The following is a 27,976-nucleotide window of genomic DNA, read 5'->3' as shown; positions in this document are numbered from 1 at the left end:
TTTTTTTTTTAAGGTATTGGGTAAAAAGTCACTTTACCAAATGCTACATTCATGATTTCATAAAGTATTTTTAATATTTTTCTTAAAATTGTCACTGAAAACTTAATAACATGATTCTTCAGTGATCATTTGTCATTGCTAACTACAGGTGAGTGAGCTCTCCCTAATCGTGCAATCACTGCGGAAAATAGATTTAACATTAATTTATGAATCTCAGTGTCATTTCTTTTCCAGATCTAATAGTGAATCATGGTTTATCCAATTTATATTTCACCACACATGAGGAAGCTTGTCAGGAGCAAAAGATCAGAGTAACATAATTCTCTCCTGCACCTTTGTGAGCTGCTGCTAGAGAATGCTCACTAGTTTGAGCGGAGTTGGAAGGTACACTGTCCTTGGATGCATGTAGGAAATGTTCTGGGACTTCAAGGGGAAGGAGCAAGTGTACTGAAGGATGTCTCCGAAAACTGCATACATATGGAATAAGCATCATAAATAAAAGGCCTGCTATCTTGGGTATCATGGCCTGTAAACTTGTCCATCTTTAAGTCCTCTGAGGGTGCCCATGAACCCTCTCTCAATCCTTCACAAAATAATCAGAAATTCAGAGCAATCAAGAAGAAAGAGCAAAAATGGTTTGTCTTTGTTTCACTTGTTCCTAAAATACATTCCTGTCCATGAAATAGGCCTATTTCTTTAAAATTAACACTAGAAAAGAAGACAAAAATAAAAACAAGAATTGGGCAACAAAAATAAAGAGGGTCCTTTGGTACATGGATAGATTCTCAAGTACATAGTAATCTCTGAGTCACTGGGTTAAGCTATTAATAGGGCAACAAAGAGATTGTGGGTAGTCAGACGTGGGCTAGGCCTGACGAAGGCAGTACTACAGGTTCTGACCAGGGAGCAGAGAGTCCCATGACCTAATGGGAAATCTCTGATGGAGCCTGATCTCAAGTTGGGAGAGAGCAAGCTATAATATTGCTGAATTAAATTCCCAACAGGGTAAAATTATAAACATTTTTAGTCTATTAATATTTATTATCTATCAAATGCAAGGCATTATGGACTGCATAAAGATACTGGCCTCCTATAACCCCCTTCTGTCCCCTGTAAAAACATACCACACTGATCACAGTCGATTGTTTAACTATCCATCTTCCACACTAGACTACCAACTCAAGGGCTAGTGTATCGGTGTCTATCTTGACCCTACTGCCTCTCCAGTGCCTAGCACATAGAAGGTACTCAAAAATGCATTTGAATGAGTGACTAGAGGCTCATACAGTAGTTTGAGAGATAAGATATAAACATTTGATATTTAAAACAAGAGAACAAGTGTCACAGGACAGCACATGATGAGCCGCCAAATGAAAAGTAAGACAAATCCTAGAGAAGAGGGATTTCACTACAGGCTGGATTGGGGACTCTCTCAGGTTGACAGAGGACCCCTGACACTGAATCTGTTCCATGTTTTTCCAGGACCGAGACAGAGGCACCCACATAATGAGGGAGGAATAGTAGGAAAAAGGAGGGACCAGTTGGAAGGGAGAAGAAGAGGTAACCTATCACCAGGGTCTCAATTGCCACCGTGTTTCTTTTTGCTTATATTTTAGGTGTTTCATGTATAAATGACATTTGTGTAGCCAATAAGACCCTGTGCTACAATCATTTTAAGGAAGGGCTGAGGATTGGTATGTAAAAATCATGAATCCATTTAATCAATGACTAAGGACCAAGCACTTACCTTCATACTGTCATTTAATCTGAATGACGATCTATGAGGTATCATATGCCCATTTTGTGGATGAGAATACTAAGCCTCAGAAAGGTTATGTGAAGTAGACAAACTACAATCCAGAAGAGTAGACATCTGAAGTGTAGCCTCCCTATTTAACCCAAAGTAATAACAGAGTCAGAGGGTTATCCTGTTAACCTGCTAAGTGAACTAAGTGGTGCTTAGGTGGTAAACTGATATTAAATTACATTTTTTCAAGATATGAGGAACACATTACAGTGTGGAGGGGCTATGGACTACTGAGAAACCTGGAAAACAATGAACTTACCTGAAAATACAAAAAACTGGTACAGCAATTACTCCAAAAGCAGAAAGTTTCAAGGTGGTACAAGTCTAAGAGGGTAAGAAACAGCAAGCATGAGAGATGACGGGGTGTACTCCACGGTGTGATTCCTGTCTCACCAACAAGACACTTGCTGAAATTATCTCCCCTATCACCTCAGTCTGACAATTCTCATTTAAAGATTTACTCCTTGGCCTACCAAATGCTATTTTTCTATCATCAATTGCCATCACTTTTCTTCAACCCAACTGCAAAAATATGTTATCAGTTACCCATCAGGAGAGAAGGCAGAGTGCTAGCCCTGGTGTGCAAAATTACATAAAGCCAGGTCCCTGATCCCAAGGATCAAATAGAAAATACCTCAACATACCTGAGTGTACTCTTAGTGGAGTCACCAAAGTATTTTAGGAATACATGGAAGGAGTGATCAATTTTGCCTCCCCACCCAGTTTCTTGTTCTGTCACTTTGCACATGCCTAACCTCACTAATGCCATGAAGAGTCCCTCAGTTTCTACTGCTTTCCATCATTGTGGTAGACATAATGCCCCCCCAAATGTCTCCATGCCTTCATTCCTGGAAATTGTGAATATGTTATGTATGTTACATGGCAAAAGGGACTTCACAAGTGTAATTAATGTTACAGATCTTAAAATAAGGACGTTATCCTGAATTATCTGGGTAGGTTCGATCTAATTTAATCACATGAGCCCTTTAAAAAATAATTTTATTTGGTGAGAGTTAAAGAGATGCAGTAGAAGGAGTAGGCAGAGAGATTTGAGATATAAAGGGCAATGGGATGAGGAACACAGACAGCTGTACTAGGTGAAATAGACTCCCAGATGGCAGCCACTGGGAAATTGGGACCTCAGTGCTACAACCATAAGGAATTCAATTCTACCAACAATGTCAATGAGGTTGGAAGTGGATTCTTCCCCAGAGTCTCCAGAAAGAAATGTGGTCCTGCAGACACTTAGATTTTTGTCCTTGTAAGCACCTAAGTGAAGAGCCAACTGAGTCATGCTGTACTATACTTCTGATCCATTGAAACTATGAGATAAACTGTTGTTGTTTTAAACCACTAAGTTTTTGGTCTTTTGTTACAGTAGCAATAGAAAACCAATACATTGTCAAAAATGTTCTTCTACCCTTTTCAGACATAACTTATTCTTTAGGTCTTGCTCTAATGCCATGCCATCTGTAAAGCCTTCCCAACCTCCATAGGAAACAAGCTCTCATCCCTCTGAATTCCTGCCACAGCTTGTCTGGACTTTCGTGAGGGCACTTATTTCCCTTCTTTGTACTATTATTAGCTATTTTCATGACTGCCCAAGTAGGTTATGTACTGTGTCTGGTTCAGTTTTGTGTTTCCCACATACCTACTTACATTGGCATAGATGGAATAAACAGTCAAACAGCCATTTGGTATGTCCATATTTAGTATCTCCGGGTATATGGCACTAGCAGACATTCAAGTCTTTTTGGCTGGCACCCAGAGTAGTGGATATCAGTCCAAGACAATTCATAGTAAGAAGGGCAGTGTTACACAAGTGGAACAGCTCATTAGTGATCAGTTGACACCATTTTATTATCCTATATTGACTTCTTTTTAAATGCAAATTGAATGCTTTAGTGAAAACTAAATTGAAATATTATATTGGAATTAGTCTAGATAAAAGAATATCACAGATTGATGCTGAGACCATCACCTGCACAGCTATAAATTAGTAGTGCATCAAAAGCCAATTCATTGACCCTCAGTTAAACAAAGACAATTTAGTGTTTCAGCAAACCTAGTAATTCATTAAGAGACATAGCAAGTAACTCTATAAATAAAGAGCTAAGGAGTAAAATGTGATACTCATTCTTTAAAATAAAATAACACTTTAATACATGATTTGTGCTTTCTTAGAATCGTCACCCAATTTATTTGAACAGCCGATTAGCAGAGAGGCCAGAACCATCTGTTATGGATACATGATACATTCTCTTTTAGAATGCATGATAATACTATATAATTCTAGTGATATTATGGTGAAGGTGTGGAAACAGATGTCAGACATCATACATTTTGGCTAAGCCCACTTTACACTAACATTCATCATACATTACAATTATTAAACAACAGAACTCATCTAACCTCCAAGCCAACTGAGAAATCTCATGTGATTCCACAGTCCTTGACTCCAAGGAGAAATCAAAGCTCCCAGTGGATATATAACCATGAAACATGCAATTACGTGTATGCATTATTATTACTGTTGTAATTGTTTCAAGTGATGCACTCTCTCTAGGTAAAAAAAAAATCTATAGGGAAGTCCTGATTTATCTCATCACTACAAGGTGTCCTCCATACTTGAGTAGACTGAAATATTTATCTTTTTGTTAAAAAGGAAGTGCTAATTGGCCAATCTGGTTAAACTCCCTAGAGGGAGAACTGGATGAATGGAAGGTTGTTAAGAGGTGTAAACAGATCAGAAAAGGTAAACCAAACTGTAAATCAAAACCCAAATAATTGTTAGAAAAGAAAGTAATTGATGGAGCCTAAAATGCCATAAACTACATTTTTGCTAACACTGACAGTGATGAGGATGTTGGGAAAATCATCCAGTCCCTGATTCGTGAGAGATCTGATTGCAAACAAGTTTCAGTAAGTGTACTGTAGAGCTTATGGAATGGAGCTGTGTTTCGCCATAGGCTCTAGGGCCTTCCTCATTCATTCAACCAACCAGAAATCTTGAGGGTCTACTGTGGAAACCCACAGTAGTGTGGAGGTGAAAAAGTGAATCAAAAGTAAATCCTGTTCTCAAGGGTGCTGAGCAGAAAATATAATAGGAGTAAAGAGGACAGTGGTTTTCAAACTTTTAGCAAAAGTAATCACACATAGAACTCCACCAGATAAACAGACAAAATGGCTGAAGTGGAAGGTCAAAGTCCTGGATTCCAGATGATTTAGTATCTCCTGCCATGGTACAGTGAGACCCTGAATCATGTTGAACTCTACATAGCATCATTTGAAAACAGTCACTGATAGAAATCAAGGTAGAAAGTGACATGCTCCGAAAAGGAACAAGCAAGGCTCTACAAGAAGACAGAGAAAGTTGGGAGTACTGTGTGTTCATCTGCAGTTCTTGGAATAGTGCTATCCAATAGAACTTTCTGCAATGTTGAATAATGTTCTTTATCACTGCTCTCCAGTAGATAGTCCAATGTAGCTATCAAGTCCTTTAGATGTGGCCAGTATGAATGAGATGAATTTCTAATTTTATTTAATCTTAATAAAATAGTCACATATGCTTAGTGGCTACCATATTGTACAGCAGAGAGAAAGTCTTCATAGAGAAAGTAGCAGGAATTTGGAACTGAGCAGAGTTCAGATATTCAGAGGTGGGCCAAGAAAGGGCATTCCAGGTCAAGGGAACTGAATAAGGAAGACAGGAACATCTTCTCCTAAAAGAAATATTACTTTTCAAAATAATTCATGTAAAATGAGTTAAGAGTTTTTATCTTTTGGGCCTTTAGTCCCTTCCATCCAATAATATGGAATTGCCATGAATTTGGCTGACACACAAAGGATGTTACTCTCAAGATAATTAAGATAACCACTAAGTCATAGTTTTTGTTAATTTGCTTCAAAGAGAGCAAAAACAGGGAGCAGGGACCAATACCCATCAGCCCAGGAATGACAGGCTTTGATCCTGAGGTAATATTGGGGACATTTGCCCTCTGATTACCACTACTCCATGAGTCTGTGGGCTCACACTCTTTTAATAACATGCACATTAGAAGATGACCTGGAACAAATCATAAAAATTTGCCATAGTTTGAGCCACTTTTATAAATGAGTATGGAATCAACCATACATTTCATTCAAATCATTTCTTTCCCCACCACAGTAAGTATCTTATGTGATTGAAGGACATCTGATCTGATTCATTTGAGAAGATTCATTTGTGAAAATTGACTACTTTTGCCCAATATGTCAATATAGCACCAGTTTTATAAAATTAAAATTATTCTTAATTTGAGTCCTTTGACAATCAAGATAAACAAACCACAAATGATGTGGATCAACTAAAAAGTTACAGAAGAAAACCATAGGAAATTTGACTAATTATTTCTTTGTCTTGCAATTATCCTTACCCTGCAAACCCTTAAACCAACACAAGCCTGATGCTCAAGTCCAGCAAGCTCAAATCTGAAAGGAGAAAGGGAAAAAGAAAGCATTTGTGAATCAACAAAATTCACTTTTACCAAATTGTCAAGGTCTCAAAAATAATAGAATGACCATTTATTTAGAGTTTACAGCAGTCTTGGTACTAAACATTTTGTAAATCATTTCATTTCATTCTCACAGCTCTATGTAGCTTGGATATCATTATTCCCAGTTAACAAATAGAGGAACTGAGGCTTATGAGAAAGAGTTGAAATCCTGGCCAGCCTGACTCCAAAGGCTGTCTTCTTTACACTATGCAATACTGTGCCCCAGCCACCTCCTTATTTTCTGCTTGATTTTGAAACTACTTCCAGCCTCTGCTTTCAGTACAGGAAGAAAGTATAGCATTGTATTTACTGTATGTGCTGTGCTGTTTTTATTCATTCATTCATTCATTCATTCATTCATTCATTCAACAAATATCTACTGAGTGCCTCCTCTGCCCCAGAACTATTTACTGATTATCAGATTAAGCCCCAGACCCCTTAGAGCATGTTTTAGTGGACAGGGACAAATACTAATAAGCCATCAAAGAAGCATACAAAGAAATAACACAGGGTGGTGTTAAGTGCTATAAATAATTGAGAGAAAAGGTGGACAGCAATAATGTAAGACAGAGTGGCTGGGATGGATCTACTTAAGGCAGGGAGTCCAAAGGACTCTCTGAGATCATATACAGAACTTTGATTTTAGATCTAAAATCTAAAACATGAGAGAAAATATTCCAAACAGAGACGTAGCATGTTCAAAAGCCCTGGGGTGACCAGTGTGGCAGGGGTGTGGAAAACAAGAGTATGAGATACATTCAGACTGGTAAACAGGAATCATGCAGGCAATTTGTTTAGAGTCTAGTCTATGTGCAGCAGGAAGCCATTGGAAGAGTTTAAGCACTAGGGTCATATGATACAATCTATATTTCTAAAAGGTCACTTTGGCTGTAATGTGGAGAAAAGACTGTAAGGGGCATATGTAAAAGCAGTTGCCCAGTTAGGGACCATGTGTTTGAAAGTATAAATGGAGATTAGCAGATAGATTCACAGAGTATTTTGGAGGCAGAGCTGAGAGACTTGCGGGCTGGACTGAGGGGTGGGAAAGGCATAGGGGAACAGAGAGGGATGAAGGATGACTCTAAGCTATGGGCCTGAATAGCTAATGAATGGACGGGGTACATGTTGTTGAAATGAGAAAGGCTACAAGAAGAGAGGTTTGGGAGTTTGGTGAGAAGGAGGAGGGATGAAGACAGAGAAAAGAAAGATTCAAGGGTGTGTTTGCACAACTAGCCCACCATCTTATTGAGTCTTCAGAGCAACCCTATAGATATTCCTATTGCTCACATGAGGAAATTGAAATTCAAGCAAGTTAAGTAAAGTGCCCATGGACACTCAGCAAGGAAGTGTCAGGACTGTGCTTCAGGCCAAGGTGTCTGATTCTAGAGTCCACACGTGCACATTCTACACACCACTACCACCTGCTACGGAAAGACCAATGTTTTGGTATCAGTTTTGTCTCGATAAGCTTCTCTTTCCTTATTTATAAAATGAGGCAAATAATACTCACTGCATAAGAGTTGAAAGAATCAGGGTGCCTAAGTGGCTTAGTTGGTTGAGCATCTGACTCTTGATTTTAGCTCTAGTCATGATCTCTCTGTCGTGAGATCGAGCACCGTGTCAGGCTCTATGCTGAGCATTTAACCTGCTTAGGATTCTCTTCCTCCCTCTGTCTCTGCCCTTCCCCCCTGCTTGTATGTGTGCAGGCACACTTGCACACTCGCTCTCTCTCAAAAAAAGAAAAAAAAAAGAGTTGTAAGAATCAAGGTGATTAAATGAGGAATCCTCCCTGCACTGTAGAGTTTTTTTGTAAGAATAAAATATATTTGCAGGCATTGAATCCTGGCATATATTCTTGGTTTTGTTAACTCTGAGTAGTCTGGTCTTGACCATGGCCATACCCTGGTGTGGTAGATTCCTGCTGCCTTATTTAGCTTCCAGTCAAAAAGCTTTCCAGGAGCCCTGAAAGGGACTCACAGATTCTATCCCAAGTCTGGGACAGTGCCCTCCTCTCAAACATCCCTAGAGAACTTTGAGATTCTCCATGCCTTCAAGGCTGCCTTTTGTAATTTGCCTTCAGAAAATGATGTGTCATGCTGAGCCTGGGGTTGAAATTTCTACACAAATAGATATGTTGTCATATATACAGTGGTTGTGACTTATGTCATCTGCAGGAAACTTTCTCATGCCACTTAACACACCGTGGGAGACACTTAGCCCGCAGCTGACAGAGTCCTTGACAACTGCCTGGCCACTGTCCTTTGAGCTAGAAGTGAGAGGGAAAAAAGGAGAAAGAGAGAAGGAGAGAGAAGGCCACCATCTGTGAGTTCCTACTGGGTCCTAGGCAATGGAGTATTTTTACTCATATTTTCCCCTTCAGCCCTTATAAAAATTTTGAGAGGCAACAATTAAATATTCTCATTTAACAAACAGAGATCCTAAAGCTCAGAATGTTCACTTAACTTGCCAAATTCACACAGCAGACAAGAAGCAGTCAAAATCCTGCCCAACATATACTTGACTCTAAAATATAGTGTTTTCCCCCTGAGGCCATAACGCTAAAGTATAGAATCATAAGTAGAAGGCGGCAGAAAGGAGAACAAAATGTCCTCTTAGAGTGTACACTAAGAATCCTATTGAAAATACGAAGCGACAAATCCAGGGTGACTGAAAATTAATTTGATTTTCAGCTCAGGATGTCAGGAAAAAAAAATCTAGGTTTGGTTATTGTATGTGGAATGTAGGTTATCAAACTATAATGAAAAACATCAGCTGTATTTAACCAGCCAGGTTTTTATTTCCCAAGGCCATGATAAAGAAGGTGACTGAAATTTAGTTTGCATAATTGTAAAGAAACCATGTTAGCAAAAGAAGGAAGGCAGCTGAATCCACTGCTAAAAGAATCAATTCTTCTATCCAAATGAGAATGCCAGGTGAAAAATGGGGATTTACGTGGCTACCTTTCATCAGGATGATTTGATTTATGTAAGTAAATTCTATACCTTTCCAACTCCTAAATCCAGAGTGGTGCAGTTAGGCTGATGCATATCAGGTCTGACTCACTTTCTCATTCCAAGTTGATAATTTAAATGCTTACATTAAAGTTTCTATGTTAACTTTCAGGGTTTTAAAAATGAAGCAAGTTTCTGTTCTCCCCCAGACTCAGAAGCAACAGGAATTAATGTGATATTGTCTTTAACGAAATGCAGTAGGGACCTGTGATTCATGTTGGTTCCCAATCCTTTCCTTCTCTTTAAAATGTCATAAAATGAAAAATACAACAGCTGTTTCATATTAAAGAGAAATGCAAATGTGCATTAATGCAGCTTCAGAAATATTTTACATGTTCAGAGAATTTATTATTTATAGGAATGGAATCAATCTACATTTTTCCCATTTAATAAAATGGCACTTATTTCAATGGCTTTGCCAGCTATTTAAGTCAAATACACAAAAAAGAAATGGTCTAAGGAAGGATCTAAGATATTTTTCTTGGCCCTAAAAGTATAGAATAAACAACGAAAAATGTCTGATGCCGTTTGCCCGCCAAAGATACGAAAGCACCACATGCTCCTTATACCTAGGTTAGTAGACAAACTAGTTTCAGTTGCACATTAAATCATTTCATCAGAAGAGTCAATTGTTCAGGCTGAGCTTTGTCACAAGGTGAACTGTGTTCAAACCCAGTTACCTCTTATGCTGGTAAACTGTGTTTGGAGAAGTTCTCCTGGTAAGCAGTAATGCTTCCTTTGTTATACTCCTATTACTTACTTTGGATGCAGGTATAAATTATTTAAAACAGGAGAGGTTTCCCTTGCTAATTAATGGCAGGCTGACCAACCAGTTTCCATCAATGCCTACGGCTTCTTTCTATGTACAACTTTCCAACCAGTATAACAGCCCACTTCCATGGTTTTACTGGGTAATTTTAATCAGTCACTGTGTGTACATTGGAAACCCAACAGCTGTGCACTTGGATGACCTTATTATCATTAGTGGCAAATTGGTTGTTGAGCAGGGAATTTTTCATCAGGAAAGACTACGTGATTTCATAAACTTTAGGAATAGCCAGGTTCTATTTTTTTTTCGGACTATAATTTACAACTTAGGAAATGAGCACATTTAGAATGAAATTCACACTTTAATGAAGAGGGATATATCTGAAATTTCTTTCTAACACATCTTCCATATTCCTTTATTCTTTCCCAGGGAATAAGAGAATTGTCATCATTTAGAAATTTTCCCAGTGAATGAAAGGGAGGAGTGTTCCATGACTTTTGCTTTTGGAATTGAAAGTATCGAAAGTGGCCTCTTGGTGGTCAGGGGATCAAAAATTCTCCGAGATCATGGGGAAATAACTCAATAATCACCCCTAAAAGGAGATCTTTCCATCCCTATGGTGGATGATGCACATTTTTGGTACTAAGAAAAGCCAAATAACCTGCTGGAGACACAATCACTCACAAGAGCATATTTCAGACAGGTCAGTGGATATTAATTTTATAGTCCTGGTACAGCCCAGATGGTACTTTTTTATCAGGCATTCCAAAACTCCATACATTAGAACAGAACTACCATTATTTTCATCCCTCAGAGTTTAAAATTTTCTTTATTACCTTTAATTTAATATTAAGAGCCAAGCTCTTATCTTTAAAAAAATTCTCCTAGTGGGAGGATTCACTGCTCTTTCTTCTGCAAGGATAACTTCTCCAGAGAAGGCAGTAGTTTTGTCATAATTAGTCCCTTAACTTTTCAATAATCACTGAAAGCTCATTCTCCTCGTTGTTAGCCGCCATGTGATATGTAGATCAATTTCTGTGTAATTCCACAGTAGTGTTGCCAAGTGGAATGATGACCTCATAGATATTAAAGATGGTCTGTAGATGTGCAGCTAAGGAAAGAGAGAGTAGTACAAAATGCACAAACTTCTTCTTTTTTGCATGGCCCATGGGAGTAATTTCCACATTTATTACACCAACCTTCGTTCTCTGTGGTGTATTTGGCCTTGCCTCTTGTGGGTGTCCCTGGGCAAAATTGTGAAGGGTGTGAAATAAGATTTCAGCCTTCTCCTACTGTTCCTGTTTGACTCCCTTTCTCTTCATCCCCTATCTCACCCCCAACATGACCCTACAAAAACTAAGGCCAGTTGTATGGGTAATTTTAATCAGTCACTGTGTGTACATTGGAAAATCTGTGTGTACACTGTGTGTACATTGTACAAAGAGGATGTAGTAGGTACTGTGGTGCTTTGCCTGGCCAGAGAGCAACACTGTGGCTGCTCTCAAAGGCCGACACCCATCCCTCATCAGCTGGAAATGTTGGCTAATAAAGGCTCCTGGAAGTATTCCTCATTGGGATATTCCCTCAGCCTCAGGGAACTACCTCACCCAAGTTTATGCCCATTCCCAGGGAGCAATCCACAGTCAATGACTGGCTATAAATATCGGGTTCCTTGGCCTCAAGGGGGACAACTCTGAAAGGCCATCTCAGCCCTAGAGCCCCTGTAGGGTTGGTTGACGTCTCTGCTGCAACCTCACTGCATATCAGCTTCTCTTTCTGCCCAGTGCTGCCATCCTTGCCTCCTCACAGGTGTATCTCCTGAGAGCACTTCCCAATAAACTTTCTGCACCTAACTTTTCATCTTTAAGTATGTTTCCAGTGAACCCAATCTAAGATGGGGGGTTATCCAAAGTAGTCTGAGACTGCTATGTCTTAAGGAAGTATAGCCAAATTATTCCCCAAGAGGCAAGAGTTACAACCAGGAAGACAAAGTGGGTTACATCCAAAAGGTAAACTCCAGACTTAACTCAATAACCTAAAGTAAAATTAAATGAGGTTTAAGATATGGGTAGAATTAATTGTTTTAGAGAAAATTTCAAGAGCAAACAGAATACAATATTTTGCATCTGAATCTGTCACATCTGCTTAAATGAGCTGGTCCCCCACGGCATTTTCTGATTTCTCAGAACACTCAACTAAAATGCAGTCTGATAAACCTCCAATCTGAGGCTCCTATAGTGCAACCAAACTAGTCATAACTGTGTCTACTGTCTACACCAGAGAATGGGATGTTGCAAACATACTACTACCCACCACCCCTCTTCAGAGTTCCATTTGAAATTCCAAGGCTGAGTAGCCATTCTGTCTCTTATCTCTATATCTCACCCCTCTGCCTCTCTCATCACTGTTGTCCATTGTCCTGGCCATGAGTCAGATCCTCTGGACAGCTGTCATTCCCCAGAGATCTCCAGAAGTTCAGTCCATTGCCAAGAAGCTACCTTAAATTCTCAATGACATTTATTGTACATGAAGATAGGGCTTTTTTTATATAAGTTTGTTTTTTAAATATGGACATATTTTTCTCCCAGGCACTTTTTTTTCTTGCCCTCATCAGGAAGGAGAGCCAATATTTTCCTGCCTCCTTCCAAGGCCAAAAACAACTTTTACTTCTCTACCTCTGAGTTATAATGGCTAATATTGACTGGGCACCCACTGTGAGCTTGGCACTTTTCTGAGAGCTTTAATGCTTTATCTTGTGTAATATTGATAATGACCTTGTGGAAGTTATTATTGCTATCATCTCTATTTTCCAAATGAAGAAACAAAGGTACGAACCTAACTTTCCCAGGGCCACACAAACAGAAAGTGGTGGAGCCAGGATTCAAACCCAGCTGGTGCTCTTAACTGATAAGCTCTTCCGCTTTGCCCCATTCCCAGCATCCACCAACATCCACTTCATACTCCTCCATATGTTGAAAATTTCCTTTCCACTCTGAACACTGCCATCCATTCTTGTAATAACAATAGCCTCCATAATGACCACCACCAAAGCCCTCACCTCCCAGTTTCTTGCCCCTCATCTATTTCAAAGGTATTCACTGTGGACCTGACATAAGTGACTCTCAGGATCATACTCTTTTCAAACCTCTAAGTCTGAAATTTCCCTCTGACCACCACCTTACATCCTCTACTTGCTCTGCTTCTTCATTCTTTCTATACTGCTCTCTGGCATCACTCCTTTCTCTCCTGGTATGACCCACCCCCTCCCTCAATCTTCAGCTTTAGTTCCTTCCCTGATGAGCCCCTGTTCCCTGTTTTCCTGTCAATCACTCTTTTATCAGCACGTGAAACTTCCTCACCTTCCTTGCATTGCACTTACCATGCTAATCTCCAATCCTACATTTTTCTGTTGTTATTGTTGTTGTTTCCCAGTGACTTCCCTCTGAGTAAGGTATAAAATCCAAATTCCTAAGCAAGACCTTGAAGGCATTACAGGATCTTCCTCAACATGCTGATCTCCCACCACTGCTCTCCCCCAAGATTCAGTCAGTATCCTGTCAGCACTGAGCGTCGGTTTTCAAATATGCCATGTCTCTCTACAGCTCCCTGTCAGACATCTTCCTCCCTGTTCCCCTTCTGGAAAAAAGCAACAGGATCAGATGATTTCTTAGATGGAGGACTGGGGGAAGGAGGAGGAAGAGGGGTGGAGATGGCAGTAGAGGAACAAATGGAAGATGACCTAGAAATGTTTGCCCTAAGTTACTGCAAAAATCAGAGTGCCATTATACTGAAGGAGTACCCTGGAGGAGGGAAAGCAGATAATATAAAGGGTCAAACTTGGCTTTGTCAGACCAGAGCTATTGATGAAACACTCATGTAAGAATATCATGAAAATCATAACTCATAATTAAATGTTGATGCCTCCAACTATTATCTAAATTTCACTATGATGATGTGCTAATGATTAGGCATGAGATATAATTTATATGGTTTAGCAAAGCAAATATTTTGGGAACATTATAAAATATTACTGCCATTTTGAGAGCTGATAAAATGAAGAAATCAAAAGAACTTACCTATATAGCTGTGAGCTACTTAGAAATATGACAAAAATCTTTGTCTAAAATAAATGTAAAAATGAATGTTAGTTATCTCACATTTTACTAATAATTTATGAGATGTACTTCCAAGCACTTGTCATATTACCAGGAAATTTATATACTGATATTATAATGAACTTAGCCATTAGGGCTAATACTGATTATATATTAAAACCAAATTTACCTGAGTAATTAATTTTAGATACTTTTAAAAGTACATTTACATATATTGTTTCATTTAATTATCCATCACTTATCTTTAAAATGACTTGAAGATCTTAGCTTTAGATTTTGTATATTTTGAAATTTTGATTCTTCTGCAGAAAATGACAGAAGTAAAAAGAAAAAAGGGAAGAACAAAGAGCAGCCAACAAAGTGGAAACATACTCTTTATGCCATAGAAACCAGGAACCACATAGTCTTTTGCTTATTGCAAGAACTTAGGCTTTACCATATATCTACTTTTATCATGAAAAAAACAAAACTTTTCCTACAGGAACCAAAGTGTTTTTTAAGTGCTATGTGGATTCTTTTGTAATAGAAGTTTGGGAAACAGGATGCTAGCCATTCCTGCAGAAACAAGGACCACTTAATACTAAAGGCTCACATCATGACACAGTAATTGGGCTAAGTTCAGGGGAACCAGAGAGCAAACACATTGCTCATGAAATCACATAGACTGCATAAGAGTCAATATTTCATAAAGTTAATGACAGTGATATTGGAAAGTTGCTCAATCACGTACTACATCAATTGACAAGTGAAGACATAATAAAGCTAGACCTACTAACAAAAGAAGGAAAAGCTTACAAGCATGGAGAGAGAAAAGGCACATCGGAAGAGAACATATGAATGTCAAATGATCAAGAGAGACCTTTGAGGACACAGATGCAGTACATTTTTGTGCTGCAAAACTCAACTATAAAATAAAGGCTGTCAATCATGCTATCATATCATTTTGCTACATAAAAATATTGACACCAGATTTAATCTCAGTAAATACTAATTAGTACTATCATTATTATTATTATCATTATTATCAGCGGTCATTAGGGTAATGGGGGAAGGAGGTCCATTTTGACTCTTCAGCAGAGAGGGCACCCCAGGAATAAATCCTGAGACCTCACTGTCCCATTCTCAGATCTCCTGCTGGCGCTGCCCCTTGGCTGAACTCAATCTGAAACCATAGGAATACATAGAAATCAGCTTCCTCATTCCCAGAGCCAAGTAGACAAGGGCAGACAGTGGACGTAGGGGACAAAAAGAATATGTCCAACACACATGACCACATGCACCTACATGCACATGTGTATATACACACAACCTGGGTTCTTTTAGGCCAGACTCCAAAGTTATCAAGCTACTTAAATTTATCTGAACAACAAAGTCATTTTGAGAGCTTGCTCTGTGCCCAGTATAGTTCTAGGTGCTGGAGTCACTGCCATGAACAAGACTGACAAAGTCCCCATCATGGCTACCTATGACTTTCATGGACTCCTTCAACCATAAAAATATTAGGGGCATATGGTTGGCTCAGTGGGTTAGGCGTCCAACTTCAGCTCAGGTCATGATCTCATGGTCCATGAGTTCGAGCCCCAGGTCAGGCTTTGTGCTGACAGCTTAGCGCCTGGAGCCTCACAGAGGCTGGAGCCTGGTTTGGATTCTATGTCTCCTTCTCTTTCTCTCTCTCTCTCTTTGCCCCTCTGCCGCTCGTGCTTGCTTTCCCTGTCTCTCTCTCTCAAACTGACAATAAATTTTTTTTTAATATTAAAAATTGTATTTTATGACTATATTTAAAAACAAATTTAATCCAGCCTGGATTCCTTATTTCATATTCATTGGAGTTATTATGCCCATTTCCCCTAATTTTTAAAGAAATTAAAACATTTTCATGGGCCCCAAAAGTATCACCGGTTCAAGGCACTGTGCCTACTGTATCCAGTGGATAAGCTGGCCAGCCCTGGTCTCTGCTACTGTGGAAATTATATTCTAGTGGGGGTGACAATAACAAAAAAGTTGCAAATAAAGCAAGGTGAAAATATCAGAAAATGGCAGTGAAGACAATTGAACAGGATTTCTTAGAAAGTGACCAGAGAAATGGGGATGTACAGAGCGTCTGTAACATGCTCCCTGAGGGGAACATACTTGAAATGAGAAACCCAGTGATTAGAAGGGATCAGACTTCTGAAAGTCTACAGGACCTGAAGGAAGAGCAGGTGATGTAAAGGCCTTCAGGCGAGAAAGAGATTGGTGTATTTTGAGAAGAGTAAGAAGGCCAGTGAAGCTAAAGCATATTAGAAGATGGGAAGGGAGGGGGGCACCTGGGTGGCCCAGTAGATTGAGTGTCTGATTCTTGATTTCAGCTCAGGTCATGATCCTAGGATCATGGGATCTAGCCCCATATCAGACATAGAGACTACTTGGAATTCCCTCTCCCCTCCTCTTTCTCCTCCTCCTCCTCCTCCTTCCCTGCTCACTTGCTCTCTCTCTCTCTCTCTCTCTCTCTCTCTCTCTCAAATAAAATTAAAATTAAAAAAAGAAGATGGGAAGAAGGACAAAATGAAGGAAGTAGGCAGGGGTCAGGTGATACAAAGCTTTATAGGTCATACAAAACCCATACAAATTTGGGCTTTACTTTAAGCTGAGGAGTTACATGGCTTGATTTGGAGAATGGATTATAGGGAGAAGCAGAGAGACTGCTGGCTACTGCAGGTCACCCAGGTGAGAGAAGATTCTGTTTGGCATCAGGAATAGGAGTGGAGATGTAAAAAGGATAATGGATGTAAGATGTCCTTGAAACTTAGAGTCAAGAGTACTCTTAATTAATTCAGGGAGTGAAGAGCAAAGAGAGGAATCAAGGATGACCTGGGGTGGGGGCGGGGTGGTGGTGGTTCACTTGAGAACCTGTGGGATGGGGTGTCATTCACTAGCACTGGTTTCTATAAGCCCTGCCAGTCCAGTTATATGAGTAACTAATAACATAGATCACAACAACACAATATGTTGCAAAACACAGATTTACAATGCTGTGATCCTTGTATACCTTTTCAGGAGCATGTTTGTCGTGGGAGTACACCAAATTTATGAATTCATGTTGTTATTTCCAGCGACATGGAAATAACTGCTTTGGCCACTATACTGCTTGCCGCAACTCTGCCAACCAGTGTTATCAATGAAACCTTGTGTCTTGCTTCCTTATCTTGCCTTTTAACCAACTGTGGGTATTTGGCTAGCCAACACTTGCTTTTTGGACAGAACTGTCCCTCTAGAAGGACCTACCTAGTTCAAGGTTAGCTGCCTCATTTTGTCCTCAAATAGTCTTCTGGCCTGTCACGCTGAATTTCTTTTCTGTGTTCTGATAAGAATTACCATTTGGATTTGGACTCTTTCTTTGTTCACTCATGGACATATCAAGGCATTTGAATTTTCATACAACTAGATTACCAACTCATTAAGGTATAATAAACCCAAGTTTATTTTTTATTCCTCTTGTCTTCTCATTCTCTAAACTTTCTCTGGGTTACCCCATGGATTCATTCATTCTACAAATATTTAGCACTGTTTAGATGTAATGACAACAAAAATAAGAGCTAGTATTCATATGGTGCTCACTGTGTGTTGCCAGCATTCATTTCATCTTCAAGATGATCCTCTAAGATAGATACTATAATTATCTCTATGCTAACCATGAAAAATCTCAAGGTTAAGGTATACTAAGGAACTTCACCAAGGTCATACGGCTAGCACCGTGTGGAATGAAGACTCAAACCCAGATAATGGGACTCCAGTATCCATGTGTTACAACAACCCTCTAAACTGTCTCCTCATTCATTATTTTTGATCATGCATCTGAATTACAGACTCAAATATCCAATTTCTTAATTTCTATTTGGATGACCCATAGGAAACTAAAACTCAAAATATTTAAAGCTTATTTTTCCCCCTACAGATGTTCCTCTCCCTCAAACATCTCAATAAATGGTGTTTTGTCTACCCAGTTGAGCAAGCTAGAAACCTTGGTGTCATTATTAATTTTGCCCCAGCAAATTTCATCCCCAGCCAGCATCCAATCACTGACAATGTCCTGTCTCTTTTACCCTTTTAGTGTCTTTCAAATGTATTCATTTCCCTATCCTCACCATTCTAATTTCATTCTAGTTCTCACTCTCTGCTACCTCATTTTATTGCAGTAACCTCTGTGTGGTCTGTGCTAATAGCAAAGGTCCATATCTGTGCTGAAAAAGACTCTGAGACCATAATCAGAAGCAATGGAACTAGTGTTGTGGTTGATTGGTGATACCAGTGTTGTGGCTGATTGGTGATGTCTGTTATGGGAACAATGGGCATGTGGTGGCACTAGGTTCTAGGACTTGCCAGCTTTGGCCTAGTGTTCTAACACAATACTTAATATATGGATGGTGCATAATAAATGATGCAGAATGAATGAAAAATCAATATGAATGTCTTATTGTCTCTGAGACACTAAGCACAAGTTAGTCAACAGGTATATATTGGGATGAATGCTCTTTGTTGCTAATGAAAATAATAGATTATTTCATTTCTACCAATCCAATCTAACAGTTTTCAAAAACTACTTCTTGTTTTTTGCCATAGTCTGCCATAGTCATGCCATAGTTAATGCATGAAAAGTCTCTTGAGTTTCTCTCTCATGTCCACCTATTATTCCCTCCCATATACCACCATATACCCTATCACAGCTATAGGTAGCTTATTTTAAATTTTGACCATCTACCCAAACTCTATGCATCCATTTTTATTATTTGTCCTCAATAATAAAGCTGTTCCACTTGTTAATGGGAACATGTAACACAGGAAGAACAAGTGACATGTAGAAATCCCAGTCTCTTGGTCCTTTAGGAGTTTAGATAGGACCTTTAGAAAGTCACAGACTTTCACCTTGATTTGGAGACTATGTTTTCTTGGCTATCATGGTCTAACCATTAACCTCTTAAATTACATTCTGACCTTTTTATTAGGGTTTCTTTCTCTTTGTCTATCAGTCTACTCCCTAAACATGTCAGATATTTCCCCTGCATATGATGAATACTTTATATTTAGCTGACTGCTTTATTTTTGCTCAGGCAAATCGAGCTTTTTATATTAAATTGTTTGGTAGATATAAAAAAAGGTGTTATTTTTATTCTGCATCCTTGTTCTTGATACAGTCAACAAGCACAGGCACTAATTCTCATTTAATTTATAAAGGTTACAATGGTTTGTTGGGCTCCCTCCCTCAAGATTCAAGAAGCTTACTAATAATGCAGAACTGCTGAACCGTAACATCTATTGGTCTGTAAAACTAAAGACATTTTAACATTTGCAGGACTCCAGTCTGCTGCAATTAATTCTGATCAGATGTCCACAGTCCAGAGTTATTATTAGCTGGAGGATGTCAGAAAGTGCTGGCCATTTTGAAGGTGAGTCTTTGCAAGTGCACTTGGTTGTTGCCAAATAATAAGGAGTTAATGTTCAAGTTTATATAAAAGATTGTGAATGGATAGGAAAAAGTGTGTCTGCAATTAGTCAATTTTTCACTGTTCTGGCTTTTCTTTTGCAGCAGAAACCCAACCTGCTTATATAATTCATATATGTCAAATAGCATAAGTGTTCTCAAGTTATAACTAACTCAGCTAGCTGAAAGGGAGCTTCAGATATTCAGGGAAAGGGAATGCATAAGCAAAGAATTAAATGTCTCTAAATCTCTTTCTAACCAGGACATTGGAATCATGAGTAGAATCAGAAATGAGGTGTCAGGGCCAGAAATTTCAGGCCAGGTCTTCTCCCTGAAGTTTCTGGTACAGAGTAGCCCAGAGATGAGAGGGAGATTGAGTCCAATGACCAAGTACTGAAAATCAGGCAGAAGTTTTGAATGGGACCATGTAGTGTCAGGCAGGTAAGGGAGAACCACAGAAGCCACTGGATATTATCAAGCCAATGGTCAGAGACATACAAGTCACAAAATGCCACCAAGAATTATCAAACCTAGTCTACGCAGGGAAACTTAGTAGTTGAAGTAGCATATACAAAGCTGATTTCAATACCAACTTGTTAGGAAGCATATGGACTGGTATGGAGACAGTGGTGAGCACAAAACAGCTACCGAAGAGCCACATGGGTCAAAAGGAAGCACATGGAATAATGAAGAGCACAGCATTAGAATCACACCATCCTGGATTCAGTTCTGAGCCTGGCACTAACTCTCTACATAAACCTAGGCCAAAACAAAGCAAAGCAGAAAACCAACCTGGAGCTAATCTCATGAGGTTGTTGTAAGGTTTAAATGAGAGATGTGGGAAATATATATATATAAAGAAATATATAAAGATTTTATCTATAATGGTTTGTGTAGCAGGCACCAAGTACGCATTAATTGATAGGTAGCAATAGTAGCAGCTGCAACCATGATATAAGGAATATGATTTGTAATGAAGTAGAAACATCAGTGAAGCATCATTGGCAGCACACAGGCAGGAGAAACCTATTTAAACTAGAAAATCTATAATGATATTTCATAATATCCAGTCTTCCCTGTCTCAGTAAATGCTAAATCCATTTGCACAGGCCAAAAATCTCAGTATTATCTTTGGCTTTTCTTTCTGTCATACCTCAGGCTCAACCATCAGCAAGTCCTGCTGGCTCTGTCTTCAAATGCATTTAGAATTCATCCACTTGCTCCCTACTTCCCCCACTACCCACCTCCTTCAAACACCATCTCTCATCTGGATTCTTCAGTGGCCCCCAAGCTGGTCTCCCTGCTTCTGCCCTTTCCTCCAATCATCTGCTCTCAAAGCAGCAGTGACAAGGGTCCTTTTGAAATGATAGATCGGGCCTCCTGGGTGCCTCAGTCTGTTAAGCATCTGACTCTTGATTTCAGCTCAGGTCATGATCTCATGGTCATGATATTGAGCCCCATGTTGGATTCTTTTGCTGATAGCAAGGAGCCTGTGTTTGGTGTTCTCTCTCTCCCTCTCTCTCCTCTCTGCCCCTGCTCATACTCTCTCTCAAAATAAATAAACTTTAAGATAGATAGATGATAGATAGATAGATAGATAGATAGATAGACAGATAAATGATAGAATGTTAGCTCACATTCTCCACTGCTCAGAATCTTCCAAAGGTGTCCCTGTATTACAAAGAATAAAACTCTAGGTCCTTATGGTGCCTGCCAGACCCTCACGATTTGGTCTCTTGCTCTGTGTCTGTCCGTATTCCCCATCACTCTCCTCCTCTCTAATTCTGTTCCTGACATGCTAATTTTCATGTTTCTCGATCATATCAGCATGCTCCTGCCTCAGTCCTTTGCATTTTCTGTTTGTGTTAGTTTGAGCCCTCCAAGAAGCAGATGCCAAGATGAAATTAGCAAGGCAAGAAATGTATTGAGGGGAAATGTGGGGAAAAGATAAGGGAATGGGTGGGGAGAAGATGGAAAGGGCCTTTGACCACAGTGCCGATCTGACACCTATAATGGGGAGCGTAAGGAAAGAGGATTGCATAGGTAGGTTTCACACTGCAGTGCAGTCCTAATGGGGGTTCTGGCAGGCCAGTGGGGTGTCTATGAGCCACCGTTGCCTGTGGGAGGTGGAATAGTCCTGAATTAGAACCCCATTCTGCTCAGTTACTAGCTAGGGGAGAGACTTGGGGAAGTATGGCCTCCATGTGAATGTGGTGGTGGGTTCAGAGGGTGGTGGCAAGACTGTATTTAACTACATTCCCCAGCAGGGGACCTATGTCCACCACACTGCTCCCTCCACCTAGAATGATTTTTCACCAGATAGCAGCATGGTGACCTCCTTACTTCCTTTAGGTCTCTGTTCAAATATTGCCTTATCAGTGAGGCTCCCCTGACTACCCAAATAAAGCAATACCCCCACCCTGCCACTCCCTAGCCAACTAACCCTGGTTTATTTTTCTCCATAGTGTGTCTCTCCATCTGACATATTATATATTATATAATAACTTGTTTGTTTTCTCTCCTCCTACTAGAATGTAAGCTTCATGAAGGCATAAATTTGTTTTGTTTACTGCCATATTCCCAGCGTTTAGAATAACACAAATAATATATGATACATAGAATTTGGCCAATACATATGCTTTTAATAAATGAATTTTAAAAGACACAGGTTAACTTCATTGTTGTACATGCATTTAAGTTTCCTGCTGACTTTAGAACCTGATCTCCACATATAATCTTATTCAACCCTCCAACCAATAACAATAAACAAAACTATTAATACGTATTCAAGGCATAAAGGCTTAATGTTTAAACATAATGAAATAAACTATATAGTGAGGCAGAATATATTCTGCTTTAGAATTCTCCATGTATCTACATTTACTGTCTGAAGTTTGCAAACTATCTTAAGGACCCAGAAATCTCTATGTAGAATCTTATTTTATTCCTTGCTTAATATACTTTAGTGGTTCCCAAAGTTTAATGTGCAAAATCACTTTTTAGGGTTTTATACATAAGCCATGCATCTAATACCTATGGGAAATATAATCAATTTTCAAAGATAATTTTGACATCTCCTATCCTATTTGAAGGGTAGGTTTCCTAGAAGCAGACCCTGACATGAAGATTTATGTGAAAATGATTTAATAGAAAGTATTCCCTGGAGAAACTGGAGGGTCAATGGGGGAGTGGGATTGTGAAGAAAAGAAGGAGGTCAACCAAAGGTCAGGTATCAAGGAAACTCCCGCGGAAAGTGGCCTAACCATGCAGAGATTTCTAGAGATAGTAGAGATTGCTCCTCAGAGTTATTCTTAGAGTACTGCATTCCTGCACAACTCAGCCATCAGTGAGGGGATGTAAATTCCCAAATACATTAGCTCTTGGAACATTCTAGAAAAATAGGCAGTGGCCTGTAGGAAGGTCCTCCAAAGAGAGATCCCGGTGCTGGATATTAGAAGTGAAAGCACAGGGGGAACCAGAGTGCATGAATATGGCAAGGAGATGGGAAGTGATGTAGTAAATAAATTGAAGGCATATGGGTGGAGCACTGATGTTGCCTGCTGCACTTGCTGACTACCTATTTGTCTCTCTGGGTACAGTTCCAGAAGAAAAAAAAGGTGAGGGGGATGGTATGCTTATAGTAAAACTAGTCATCATTAAACTTGGAATACATTTTTCAGTTTTTCGTTTTCATTTGTTATCCGTGAGTATTTATATTTATGTGCAATGGAATTTCCTTAAATCTCCTGGTATACTGATCCAAACATTGTGCTTGAGGTCACATCTCATTGTCTTTTCATGGAGGACTGTGTTACAAAACTGTGGAGCCACACTAATCTGGTGTGCCTCCTCTCCTCCACTCAGTTGCTGATATTAAACATAACATCCTGCTATCATTGATCTCAGCCAACTACTTTGGACTATGAAAACTTCTGAACAACTGCTCAACTCTGAACCATATGGCAGGGTCAAACATGTTAGCCAGGTTAGGTCAAATGTTGGTGCCACTCTCTACACTTGAAATTCTGTTCACAGTAGCTTCGTTATAGGAGATGGAAGAATAAAGCCATACTGAATATTATAGAACATGAAACAAACAATGCCACTTGAGGCTAAAGAATAGCATTCAGTAAGTGACCTCAAAAAACATGATAATTTCTGAAAGCTTCATTATTATTATTATTATTATTATTATTATTATTATTGCTATTATTATTCTAACTGAGCTAACTAGATTCTTTCAAACTTCCTTTCTGCAATAGAAGTCCACTATTCAACAATTCTGTGGGACATGCTCCAAGTCACTGCTCTATAATTCTATAGGAGATTCCTCTATAATGGCCTCTGTATGGGGGAGTTCCTGTGGTCTTCTCAAGGCCTGTGACAATTTTGCCACTGTCTAAACTAACATCACAAAAAGATGAAAATTGGCAGTTGTTTGGTGCCAGGTACCAGGCTAAGTACACAGATTAGTTCATGTAATCTCCATAATGATATTGTAAGTTGGTATTACTATATGCTTTTTATAGATAATGAACTTGAGGTTCAGAGAGATAAAATAAATTATATAGCCACATAGCTAGTAAATACAAAGTCAGAATTCAAACCCAAAAAAGCTTGATTCTTTCCACTTTGCCTATAAAATGGAAACAATTTCTAGAATAGGAGTTACTCCCAGGAAGCAACACTAAACCTCAATCAAGGAATATTTCTTATCTTAGTTATCTCAGGCTGCTATAACAACATATCATAGACTGAGTGGCACATAAACATAAATTTATTTCTCATAGTTCTGGAGGTTAGAAGTCTGAGATCAGGGTGCCAGCATTGTAGAGTGGGAGCTCTCTCCCTGGTAGCAGACCTCTTGCTGTGTCTTCACATGGCAGAATGGATGAGAGAGCTGTCTAAGGTGTCTTTTATAAAGGAACTAATCCCATTCCTGAGGGTTCCACTCTCATGACCTAATTATCTCCCAAAGGCCTCACCTCCCAATACCATCCCATTGGGGGTTAGCATTTTAACATACAAATTTTGAAGGACAAAAACATTCATTCCATAACATTTCCTGTCCCAGGAAAAAGAACTGATGACATGTACCTGGCTGGTTTTCTCTGCACAACTGATTGCTATATGTTCTCCAAAGCCCCCCTCCTTGGGGGATGGAAGTGTTTATACTCCGGTTATACTGTGCCTTTCTCACCATTGCATATTGTGTAGGGGAGGGAATAAATAGTTTTTTTCTGTAGTTCACAAGTTTTCATATCAATAATAATTTGTACTCAAGGAACTATACTCAATGATTCACACACAAGGAGACTCACAAACCCAAATCTGATTCCAGTGAAGCAATCCTTGACACCCAATATTGCAATATGATATAATTTGGCTGGGCATTTTGGGAAAGAGTGAGTGTATTTTGCATGTGGGAGGATTGTAAATAATTCATGTCCAGAGAATGAAATGTGATAGATTAAAGATTGCCACAAATTTTTTGAGTAGTAATCCTCTTCCCTTAGAATCTCAGCTGGCTTTAGTGGCTTGCTCAAATAATTAAATGCAACATAAGGGACATTCTGAGTCTTCCAAGATTAGGTCATAAGAAGGCTTGCAGCTTGTACCTCTTAGAATGTTTACTCTGAGTGAAGTCAGCCATCAAATAAGAAATCTGACTATTCTGAGACTGCCTTGCTCTTCAAGCTTGACATATGGAAAAGCCTTGAAAAGAGAGAGGGAGATAGGGAAAGGGAGAGAGAGAGAGAGAGAGAGAGAGAGAGAGAGAGAGAGAGAGAGAGATGGCTGACCAAGTACCAAATATGGGACTGAAGGAGCTCTCTTGAAAATTCCAACTCCACCAGACACAACATGTGGAAAAGGCAAGGAACTCAGCCTATAGCTAGAACCCTGGGCATATAACTCCAGTGGGGCTGTCTCAACCATCTCTTGCCTTTTGAGTAGCCCAGCTGAGACTCCAGTCATCAGGATGCAGATAAGCAACCCTCACTATGCCTATCCCAAGTTTATAATCCACAAAACTGTGAGCATAACAAAATGATGGTTGTTTTCTATCACTAAGGGTTCTTTTTGGAGGGGTTGGAGTTGTTAGACAGCAATGGGTAACTGGAACGTACTGTTCTAAGGACTCCCTAAGGGAAGTGACTGAGTTGCTCAATCACTAGTTGTTTGCAATGGTCATTTTATTAAAATCAGCATTATGTTCAATATCATTCATTATTAATCTTATCATTAGAGTAATGCAAGTTTATTGGAAAATGTCCATTAACTGATGAATGTATAAAGAAGATGTAATACACACACACACACACACACACACACACACACACACACACACGGAACACTACTTGGCCATGAAAAGAATGAACTCTTGCCATTTGTAACAACAAGTATGGAACTAGAGGGTATTATGCTAAGCTAAATAAGTCAGAGAAAGACAAATATATGATTTCACTCATATGTGGAATTTGAGAAACAACAGATAACATAGGGGAAGGGAAGGAAGAGAAGATAAAAACAGAGGTGGGGCAAACCATAAGAGACTCTTAAATACAGAGAAAAAACTGAGGGTTGCTGGAGGGGAGGTAGCTGGGGAGATGTAAATGGTGATTAAGGAGGGCACTTTTTGGAATGAGCACTGGGTGTCATATGTAAGAGATGAATCACTGGGTTCTACTCCTAAAGCCAAGACTACACTGTATTTTAACTAACTTGAATTTAAATTTAAAAAAATAAGAGAGGAGCCAAGATGGCAGAACAGCATGGAAGTTTTTCTTATGTTTTGCATCCATTAAATATAGCCAGATCAACACTAAACCATCCTTCACACCTAGAAAATTGATTTGAGGATTAACACAACAATCTGTAAAACCTGAACCACAGAACTCAGCAGGTATGTGGCACAGAGAGGTGAAATGGGGGAGAGAGAAGCCGCAGAGGACAGGGAGCTGTTTTTGCTTGCAGAGAGAGGACAGAGACAGGTGGAGAGTGTGGGAAAAGCACCCCCCCAAAAGCAGTATGAGATAAAGTGGAAAAGTGGAAACATCTGCAAGGACTGAATGAAAAAGGGAGAAAGGTGAAAGAATAGAGTTTAAATTCCATTAAGACTTTATAAACAGGGGGAGCACAGAGTCTGAAACTCTGCAGCTCAATACCTTGTGGTGTTCTGGTGAGAAGGGTGAATCCCCAGGAGCAGAGTGAACTCCAGGGGTCCTTGGGCCACACGAGGAGAGGCGGCTCCCCTGCTGGGAGGACATTTGGTAGAGGCTGTGCAGCAGCCCCACAGGCAAAGGCCCCAGTGGACCCTGGGGAACAATTACATTCACTGGTGCTAGAACAAGGCCGTTAAGGGTGAAGCCTGGTGCCAGATGTGTGTTGTGATTTTGCATAATCCTTAAAACACTGCTGCTATAGGATCGTGCAAACTTTTTCTGGGGCGTACTGGCACCCAGCCACAGTCTCTGGGCATCAGCAACAGCATGGTCCTGCGAATGTTCTTGGGTGCAGCCAGCACTGGCCATTGCTCAGTGAGACCGTCCTACAGAGGGGCAGAACAGGTCAAAGCCATGGTCCCTCAGAAGTAAGGGTTTGGGAAAAACAGCCACATCTGAGATAAAACTCAGTCAGGAAGGTGCTGCCTGACAACCTGATGGCTTGGTCATGGGCAGTGTAAAAGCAGGGAGTGGATGGAAGCCAGAGACTAAGGATGGGTGCACGATTGCTGCTCGGGGAGAACAGAGTTCCGATGCTATAGACTGGGTAGCTGGGTGATGCCATTTTCACCCCTCCCACATATATGCAAACAAACTCACAAGCACCACAACAATCCACCCCAGTAAGCTAAGCAGCACCATCTAGTGGGGAATGAAGCCATTACACTAAGACCCGCCCACTGGACCAACCTCGCTCTTGAGGAACACCACAAGTCTCTCACCTGCTTAGTTTATGTACTATAAAGTGCTTCATACTTTGACTTCTAGGAGAAAAAGATGTAATTTCAATCATGTTTCAGTCTCTTCGCTGGTCCATCTATTCAATTTTTTTTTCTTTTACGTTTCTTTTCTTTTTCTTGAATACAAAAAGAAAAAATTTATTTTTATTTTCAATTTTTGTTAAAAATATTTTTCTTTAATTGTTCTACTACATTTTTTACTTTTCTGTAAATTTTTTAAACTCTATTTTACTTCCATTGTTTCATTTTACTCTATCTCATTGTATTCATTTTTCAAATTTTCAAGCATTTCCTTTTTTTTTCTTTTTCCTTTTATTT

General features: G+C 39.5%; 1 long non-coding RNA gene across 1 annotated transcript; it reads right to left on the bottom strand.

Annotated features, from left to right (window-relative positions):
- Positions 1-1,752: 1,752 nt before the first annotated feature.
- LOC122236684 lies at positions 1,753-27,667 on the bottom strand. The gene is made up of 4 exons (XR_006214875.1): positions 27,641-27,667; positions 6,223-6,277; positions 2,067-2,131; positions 1,753-1,889 (listed from the first exon to the last, which is right to left on the bottom strand). It is a non-coding gene; the product is annotated as an uncharacterized LOC122236684 (long non-coding RNA).
- Positions 27,668-27,976: the final 309 nt, after the last annotated feature.

Source organism: Panthera tigris, chromosome A2 (assembly GCF_018350195.1).
Source record: "Panthera tigris isolate Pti1 chromosome A2, P.tigris_Pti1_mat1.1, whole genome shotgun sequence".
NCBI classification, from domain to species: domain Eukaryota; kingdom Metazoa; phylum Chordata; class Mammalia; order Carnivora; family Felidae; genus Panthera; species Panthera tigris.
The sequence above is the reverse complement of the archived record's forward strand: the minus strand, read 5'-3'. Positions and strand labels throughout refer to the sequence as shown.